This window comes from Microtus ochrogaster, linkage group LG5, assembly GCF_000317375.1.
Source record: "Microtus ochrogaster isolate Prairie Vole_2 linkage group LG5, MicOch1.0, whole genome shotgun sequence".
In the NCBI taxonomy this organism is placed as follows: domain Eukaryota; kingdom Metazoa; phylum Chordata; class Mammalia; order Rodentia; family Cricetidae; genus Microtus; species Microtus ochrogaster.
The window spans coordinates 47494171-47502951 of record NC_022031.1 but is presented as its reverse complement, the minus strand read 5'-3'; positions in this window follow the sequence as shown (position 1 = coordinate 47502951).

Below are 8781 nucleotides of genomic sequence, written 5' to 3'. Positions count from 1 at the left end.
GGGGAGGGAAATGGGAGGCTGGGAGGAGGTGGAAACTTGTTTTTTTTCCTTTTCTCAATAAAATAAAAAAAATAGAAAAAACAGAAACACAATCAAACTGGCTTCAGTAAAATGGGGGTTAATAAGAAAAAATATAAATACCTGATGTCTCCAAGAGCTGAGAGAGAGCAGTCAAAGCTATATAGGAAACCATCACATCTAGTTTCTTAAGTGTAGTCTGAGGGCAATCAAAATTATGGCCAACCTGGTATGACAGAAATTTCAAGAAAAAGTTGTTACTCTGAAGCTGAAACTAGACAATCAGAGAGTGAGGGATGAAGAGCTAGGAGGAAAGCAGTTCTGAGCTTCCACCCACCCACGACTCTACAACCTTCCAGTTAAGTCAAGTGACGTTAGTTGCCAGATAACATAAAATGTAAACTAATAAAGTAAATTTGAACACAAAGAAGTCACTCAACTCAAGTAAAAAGATGAAAAAAAAGCATTGAAGAAAATGAAGACCTGTTGCGGGAGGTCCTTCTGCTCCTCCAGCCAATAGCCGCTGAGATACCAGCCTATTGGGGCGTGGTCTCTCTCCCTTTAAAAAAGCAGCTACTTCCCTTCTCGCTCGCTCTCTTTGCTTCCTGCTCCGGTTCCGGAAACTAGACTTCTTCCTGATTGCGCAGAGGGCTGTTGTCTGGGACGGTTATCTGTAAGTTTTTTTCCCCTTTAAATAAATACCACCCTATAAATCATAATTCCAAACTGGTGTGGCATTGTTTGTGACTTACGCCTTCAAAGACCTTTGGAGACTTGTGCACTAGTGGCTTCAAAATGCTTCTCCTGGGAAAAGAATAGGGCAGAAAATCTTCATTTCAAAAAGAAATCCCAAGCTGGGCATGATGGCACACACTTAATCCCAGCATTCAGGACACTGAAACAAGTGGATCTCTGCAAGTTCAGGGTCAACCTGGTCTACATAGAAAGGCCCACTCTCAAGGCAGATTTAATTACTTAAACCCAGGAGTTCAAGTTCAGCATACACAACTTAGTAAGACTCCCATCACAGGAAAAAAAATAATAATAAATAAAAGGGAAGAGGGGGGCAGGTCAATGTAGTTCACCATATTAACAGAATAAAGAAGGAAAGGAAAATGTCCAAATCCCAACCTACTCATGAAAACCTGCCATCATGAAACAAACCTACAAACTGCTTCTAAATGAAAGCATGAGCACTGCCCCTCAAGACCAGAAAGCCATACCCAGGGCTTTCTCCACTTCTGCTTAGAGCCTCTGCCACCGGCAGTTACTAGGGGTGAAGAGGAATAAAAAGGCACAGAAGCCAGAAAGGAGAGAGGAAAACCATGCCTGCAGGTCCTGTGGATGTTTGTATAGAAAACCTTAAGGGAGCTGGAGAGACTGCTGGAACTAACGGGGGAATTCAGCAAGATCTCGGGCTATTGAATTAAACCTTTTAAAGTCAAGATATCTTATTTCATGATTTAGAGATGTTTGCTCTATCTACAGTTCATGTGAGATTCATGCGGCAGCTTCCGGAACGGGGAGCCCTGTGCTCTCCACTAATGAAGCTGGCCTTAAGGATTTGTAAGAGTAGGTGCTTTATACTAAAAGAGAAATAGGAATTCATCTGCAAGATCACTTTTTAAATATATTCCTAAACCTGGAAGTCAACATCCAGAAAAATGAAATAAAAATAAAAGTTACTTCAAAAAGTACAGAAGATTCCAGAGACAAACTTGCAAATTAGTCTAAATAAATGGAGAGACACACTGTGTTCTTTGATTTGAAGGGTCAGTGTGGTTAATATGCCTGTCTCCAAATGTATCTGTAGTTTCAACACAATAACAGATTCAGCACAGCCAAATATGATGGCACAGCCCCATATCATCAGCACTCAGGAGGCTGAGACACGAGAATCAAGATTTCCAGGCCTGTTTGAGCTACCTAACAAGACCCTATATCAAAACAAAACACTTTTATAGAAAACTTTATAGAAAAATGTAAGTTAACTGCAAATGTTATGTAAGGATCAGAACTTAGAACTATACATACACATATACTGGCCAAAGAAAAATGTTGCATACGTACCTCCCTGATCTCAAGGCATCTATCTAAAAACAGCAGCTAGAACAACGTGGCAGTACAAAAAGATAGATACGTAGATTAGCACAGACAGAAAAAAAGGACTCACAAACTTGGCCCACACATACATGCTCAACTAATCTTCAGCAGAAGCACCGAAACAATGTAATGAATACAGGGAAGTCTACCCACAAGGCTGTGTGGTAAAATTAAATACCCAAAATAAGAAGTGTGAACTTCAACACTTTCCATAAAGCATGAACAAAAAGTTACAAAAATTATCCACAGACTTTAATGTGATACAGACAAAATCAGGTAGACAAAGATGGGGATGAGAAGAAAATGTTTGCACTCCAAGATAGTAACCAGATAGTTTCTTAGGTGTGATGCAAAGGCACAGACCAATCAAAGAAGCTGATGAACTATATTGTCCTAATTTCATTTCTACTGCGGTGATAAAAATATCCTGACCATATACAACTTGGGAGAGAAAGGGCTTACTTCTATTTATAATTCCAGTTACAAACCAAGAGGTGAGGGAGGCAGCAGGTTAAGACAGCCAGTCACATTATAGCCACGGATGCAGAGCAAAGAGTGCATTAACACAGCCTCCTTTGCTGGCTCTCAGCTAGCATTCTCCTCTTTTATTCTGTCCAGGATCCTCCTACCTAAGGAATAATGCCACCCACAATAAGCTAGGTCTTCCTACATCAATTAACAAGACCATCCCCCCAAAGACATGCCCACAGAACCACTCTTATCAAGATAACTCCTCCATCAAGACTCTCTTCCCAGGAATTCTAGATCCTGTCAAGTTGACAGTTTAAACTATCGCATGCACCTGATCAAAATTCAAAACTTTTGCTTAATAAAAAAGACATTAAAAAAAAAACCAGTAACGAGAGACTAGGATGTAGCTCAGTTGGTCTTGTAATTGCCTAACATTCAAAAAGCCTTTGTAGGTTTAATCAATTATCCGGGTGGTGGTGGCGCACACCTTAAATCCCAGCACTCGGGAGGCAGAGGCAGGCAGATCTCTGGGAGTTCGAGGCCAGCCTGGTCTACAAGAGCTAGTTCCAGGACAGGAACCAAAAGCTATGGAGAAACCCTGTCTCGAAAAATCAAAAAAAAAAAAAATGTTCAGCACCACATAGGTCAGGTTTCATGATCTATGCCAGTTTCAGCACTTTGGAGGCAGAACTCAAGGATCGAAAGTCCAAGTGGCTACACAGCAAGGCCAGCCTGGGCTACACAAGACTGTCTCAAAAAGAAGAGTATGGATATTGAAGTTTATTAGTGGCATAAAGGAGAAAACATTTGCTGACAAAGGCCCAAGCTTTAAAATATACGAAGAACCATTATAACAGTAAAAAGACGTGAAAGGACTAAATTATGGACCAAAGACTTGCACAGACAGTTTACAAAAGAATATAGGTAAATGGCCAAACTGAACACAGGTAAAAGGTTGTCCAATCACAAATCCGAATGAAAAGCATTTTTACTTGTCCAACCCCGACAATAAGGAGAGTTTGTGCCTAAATGCTGTTTGTCAGCCTGGCTCCGCGGTACTGCACAGCATCTGTGTCCCAGACCTTCACACAGTCTATGTGGCTTTGTTGCTACAGCAAATCTCTAAGACAGAAGCTATTATCTATTTTGCTTACGAGGCTAACTTTAGTCTGAACGTGTCTGAGAACACACTGATAATGTCTGTTTGGACGACTTGCTGTGCTGTCTGATTTTACGACTTGGTGTTCATGTTCAACATATTTACTCCAGACATGAAGAAATGCAAGCCGTCAGCAGAGGTATCTCCACGCACTACCATGAACTAGGGGGCGCTTCCTTTGACTTGCATTCCTAGGCCGGGGACAAACACTTTCTCCAGCCCTTGGAAGATAGCTGCTGGTTCTTGGATATTCAGACCCAGACTGAGTTACATGGGTCTCTAGCTTGCACACCACAGATGCGGATTCCTTGGCATTCATAGTGATGTGAATCAAATCTCATAATAAATAAATATACATTTAATGTCACAAAAATAATAAGTGCACATGGTGACTGAACATACATATGCATCTATATATACATATATATATACACATATACATATATGCATAAAACAGCGACTGAAAGAGAAACTCAGGCAAGGAAACCAGGAGACTTTTTGAAAATATAAGGACTTATAAAGCTTATGAATCATGTACACTCTCCAGAAACATCCTTGGAGTTAGACTCCAACTAATCAAGGATTAACTTAAAACAGACCCAGATACTTGCACAGTAGAGAAAGAATGGGCTTTACATAAAATCAGTAAGCATAGCACACAAGGTAAGCATAATAAATGCCCAAGAAGCAAAATTTCCCACAAATAAATACAAAAGTGAAAAGATGATTTACTATTAGCTGTGGCTCTACAAATCATCGGCTATTTTGAAAGCCAGACAGGCACAGGGAAAGGTAAGAGCCACAGGAACACACTCACTGTGCTGAGTTACAAAACTGTAAAAATATACTGCACTGCCGTACCATTGGGCTACGAACAAAGATAAATAAAAATAGAATTATTAGAAACATAAAGAAATGCATATCCGTGTAGGAAACTTAGAATTCAGGAAATCATAAAGAACAAAAACAAAAATAAATGGTAGATAAATCTAACAAAGACTTTCACATTGCAATATTTTTTTAATTTTTAGTTATGTGTGTGTGGTATATATGTGTGTGTGTTGTATGTATATGTGTCCATGCATGCGTACAGGTGCATGTGCCCATTTGTGGAGGCCAGAGTCAATGCTAGATATCTTCCTCATTTATTCTTACCTTATTTATTGATAAAAGATCAATAACTAACTATCTATAACTAAATCTAGAGTTCATAGATTGGCTACACTAACTGGCCAGCAAGTCCCTGGACTCCTCTGTTTCCATTGACTTGTACAGGGATCACAGACCCTCACTGGCATGCCCAGTTTTCCCCATGGATGCTGGGGAGCTGAACTCCGGTCCCCATGCACTCATGGCAAGCATTTTATCCATGGAGCCATTTTCTCAGCTCCCAAAATGTTTATTTAAAAAATACAGAAAAATGAGCATATTTAATTATTAAAATCCTATTTTATGTAAATTATTGGTGGAAAACCCAAACTATACAGCACAGTTAGAAAATGTGGACAATGTGCTTGTTGCATAAATAAAACTTATGTAATACAGCCAAATCTATAATTACAGCCAAATTCACAGCCTTAAAAATTTGTGTTAAACAAAATGACTGTAACTAAAACAAGAAGGCATTTATCAAAAGAAGCTAGAAATGAAACATAGCAAAAGAAATTTAACAGCAAAAGAAAAGAAAGAAAAAGATTGGTTAACTTGAAAACAAATATAAACATCAAAAGTAACCATAATTTAGGGCATGGGAGCTGGCTCAGTGGGTAAGGGCACAGCTGCACATGCAGGAAGAACTGAGTTCAAATCCCTAGCATTCATATTTTTAAAAAGTTCAGCATGGTGCACATCCCTGCAACACCACAGTCTGGGAAAGAGGTAGGAAGATTCTTGGAGCTTGCTACCAGCCAACCTAACCAAATGGCAAGCCTCTGGCTCAGCAAGATTGTCTCAAAAATAAGATTCAGAGTGATTAAGGAAGACATATGACATTGGCCTCTGGCTTCAACATACATTTGCACAAATGTTCACATGTGCATACATGCACACGTATGCACCCACACACACAAAGAAGGTAGCAGTTTTCTTTTTTCTCATGATTTATTGAAAAACACATTTATAACTCTAGATGTTTAGCATGGTTCTAATTGCTAAAAGAAAGGAAGGAGGGAGGGAGGGAGGGAGGGAGGGAGGGAGGGAGGGGGAGAGAGAGAGAGAGAGAGAGAGAGAGAGAGAGAGAGAGAGAGAGAGAGAGAGAGAAAGAAAGAAAGAAAGAAAGACAGACAGACAAACATTCTTAAGGTAACCAATCTCTCTCATCATCACTTTTTAGACTCAGGCACAGATCTCTGAGATAAATAACGCAAGACCACATGAAAACCAATGACAAAAGAGTTGGCAACTGGACATTCTGGGTCCAGTGTCTACACTCTCAACCACCACACACTCAATCCAATAGAGTACACAATTTGTGTTAATATGCAGTCTTCTTCAGAAACGTCATCTGTGAGCTCTGGCTCTTTCTAGAAAGGCCTAGACATCACATGTGCTCCACATGGTTAAGTACATATAGATTTGTACTTCAAGCAGCTTTTTCTTTAAACGTGTTTCCTCTTCTATTCACACCAGTGACTTTTTTTACAACTGCTCATATGCCCTGCTTGCTTTTCCATAAACTTTCAGACTTGCTTTAGAGTGACAGAAAATACACCCCACCCCCAGCTTCTCTATTTTCAACATTTTCCCATTAGTGTAAAGTTAATCCAACTGACTTGCCACTTTGAGTAGATCAGGATTAAGTCCGTGCTTCTCTCAAACATCTCTGCCACCCTTCTCCAGTGCTGGAGACTCGGTCCAGGGCTTCACGCAGCCTAGGGAGCAGCTCCCCCACTCCCCTCCTGCCCACATCCCCTCCCTGAAGACAATGTTGTTGTTTTCCTGCCGTCACATCACTTTTGGGAAGCCACACTACATGTTTTCCCTCTGCCTCTTTGGACCCTTCTTGGCTGACTGTTTTTCAGGTTTCCTTGACGTTGTTGACTTTGACAATTTTGAGGAGAAAGGGTCAGATGCTGTGCAGGATGTCTCTCTGCCAAATTGTCTGATCCGTGAATATGTTAGGTTTATGAGCTGGGGGAACAGACTTATTTTTAACCACTAACCTCTCAACTATAATGAGTGCTGATTTGGATTTGAAATGCCTCCATGTGCTCCTGTGCAGGAGGTTTGGTCCCAAGTGGTGGTAGATCCAGTCACTGAGAGGTGGTATGACATTAAGGACTCTGACCTCATCAGAGAATGGGTCAGTAGAACACACCTTCACTGATAACGGGAGTGCAAACTTGTACAACCACGTTGGAAATCAGTATTTTGTGAAAAACTTTTCAAAAAATGTGGAATCAATCTACCTTAAGACCCAGTAATACCACTCCTGAACATATGCCCAAAGAATACTCAATCATGCCACAAGCACTCTTGCTCAACAATGTTCATACCAGCATTATTCATAATAGCAAAAACCTGGAAACAGCCGGGCGGTGGTGGCGCACGTCTTCAATCCCAGCACTCGGGAGGCAGAGGCAGGCGGATCTCTGTGAGTTCGAGACCAGCCTGGTCTACAAGAGCTAGTTCCAGGACAGGCACCAAAACCACAGAGAAACCCTGTCTAGAAAAACAAACAAACCAACAAAAAAAAACCTGGAAACAACCTTGATGTCCCTCAACTGAAGAATGGATAAAGGAAATGTGGTCCATTTACACAATGGAATATTACTCGGCTGTAAAAAACAATGACATCATGAAAACTGCAGGCAAGTGGACAAAACTAGAAAAAATATATCCTGAGTGAGGTAACCCAGACTCAGAAAGACAAACACAGTATTACTCACTCATAAGTAGATATTAGAAGTAAAGCTAAGGATAACCAGACTACAATCCACATCTCCAGAGAAGCTAGGTAACAAGGAAGACCCTAAGAGGGACACATGGATCGCCCTGGGAAGGGGAATTAGATGAGATCTCCTGGGTAAACTAGGGGTGAAAGGGAGCGGTAAAGGGAAGGGCATGGGACATGAAAACATGAGGGAATGGGGTGGTTAATGGGGGAGAGGGACGAAGTGGGGGAGTAATGGAAGTGAGATCTTGATAAAGAGAGCCACTACGAGATTCTGATGCTAGGGAAATTCCCAAGAATCCACAAGGTTGACCCCAGCTAAGACTCTTAGCAACAGTAAAGAGTGTACCCCAACTGGACACCCCCTGTAATCAGATTGGTGACTATCCCAACTACCATCACAGAGCCTTCATCCAGTAACTGATGGAACCAGATGCAGAGATCCACAGCCAAGTAACAGGCCGAGGTCTGGGGATCCAATCGAAGAGAGGAGGAGGGAATATATGAGCAAGGGAGGTCAAGATCATGATGGAGAAATATAAAGAGACAGCTGAACCAAGCTCGTGGAAACTCATGAACTGTAGACCAACAGCTGCGGAGTTTCCATGGGACCAAACAAGGCCTTCCATATGCTGGAGACAGTAGTGAAGCCTGAACTACCTGTGAGGCACCCTGCAGTAGGACCAGGATCTATCCCTGATGCATGAACTGGTTTTTTGGAGCCCATTCCCAATGGTGGGATACCATGCTCAGTCTTAATGCAAGGGGGTTAGGGGCTTGGACCTGCCCAACTTAATGTGCTGAACTTTGATGACTTCCCATGGGAGCTCTTACCTGTTGGGAGGAGTTGGTGGAGGCGCTGGAAGGGAGCTGAGAGGAGGTGGGAGGAAGAGTGGGGAGCTTGTGGTTGGAATGGAAAATGACATTTAAAAATTAAATAAATAAAAGAAAGCAATATGCCTTTTTTGTTTTAAAGAAAAATTAGTAATAAGTTAGTATGTATTTTAACACTAACCATGCTTTGCAGCCAGAGTTCAGAATGGTTCCAACCCAATCTTCTACATTCAAGATTCTCTCAAACTCTCTACCTGACCATCCCCCTGCAGTCCTGACCATCCCCCTGCAGTCCTGACCATCC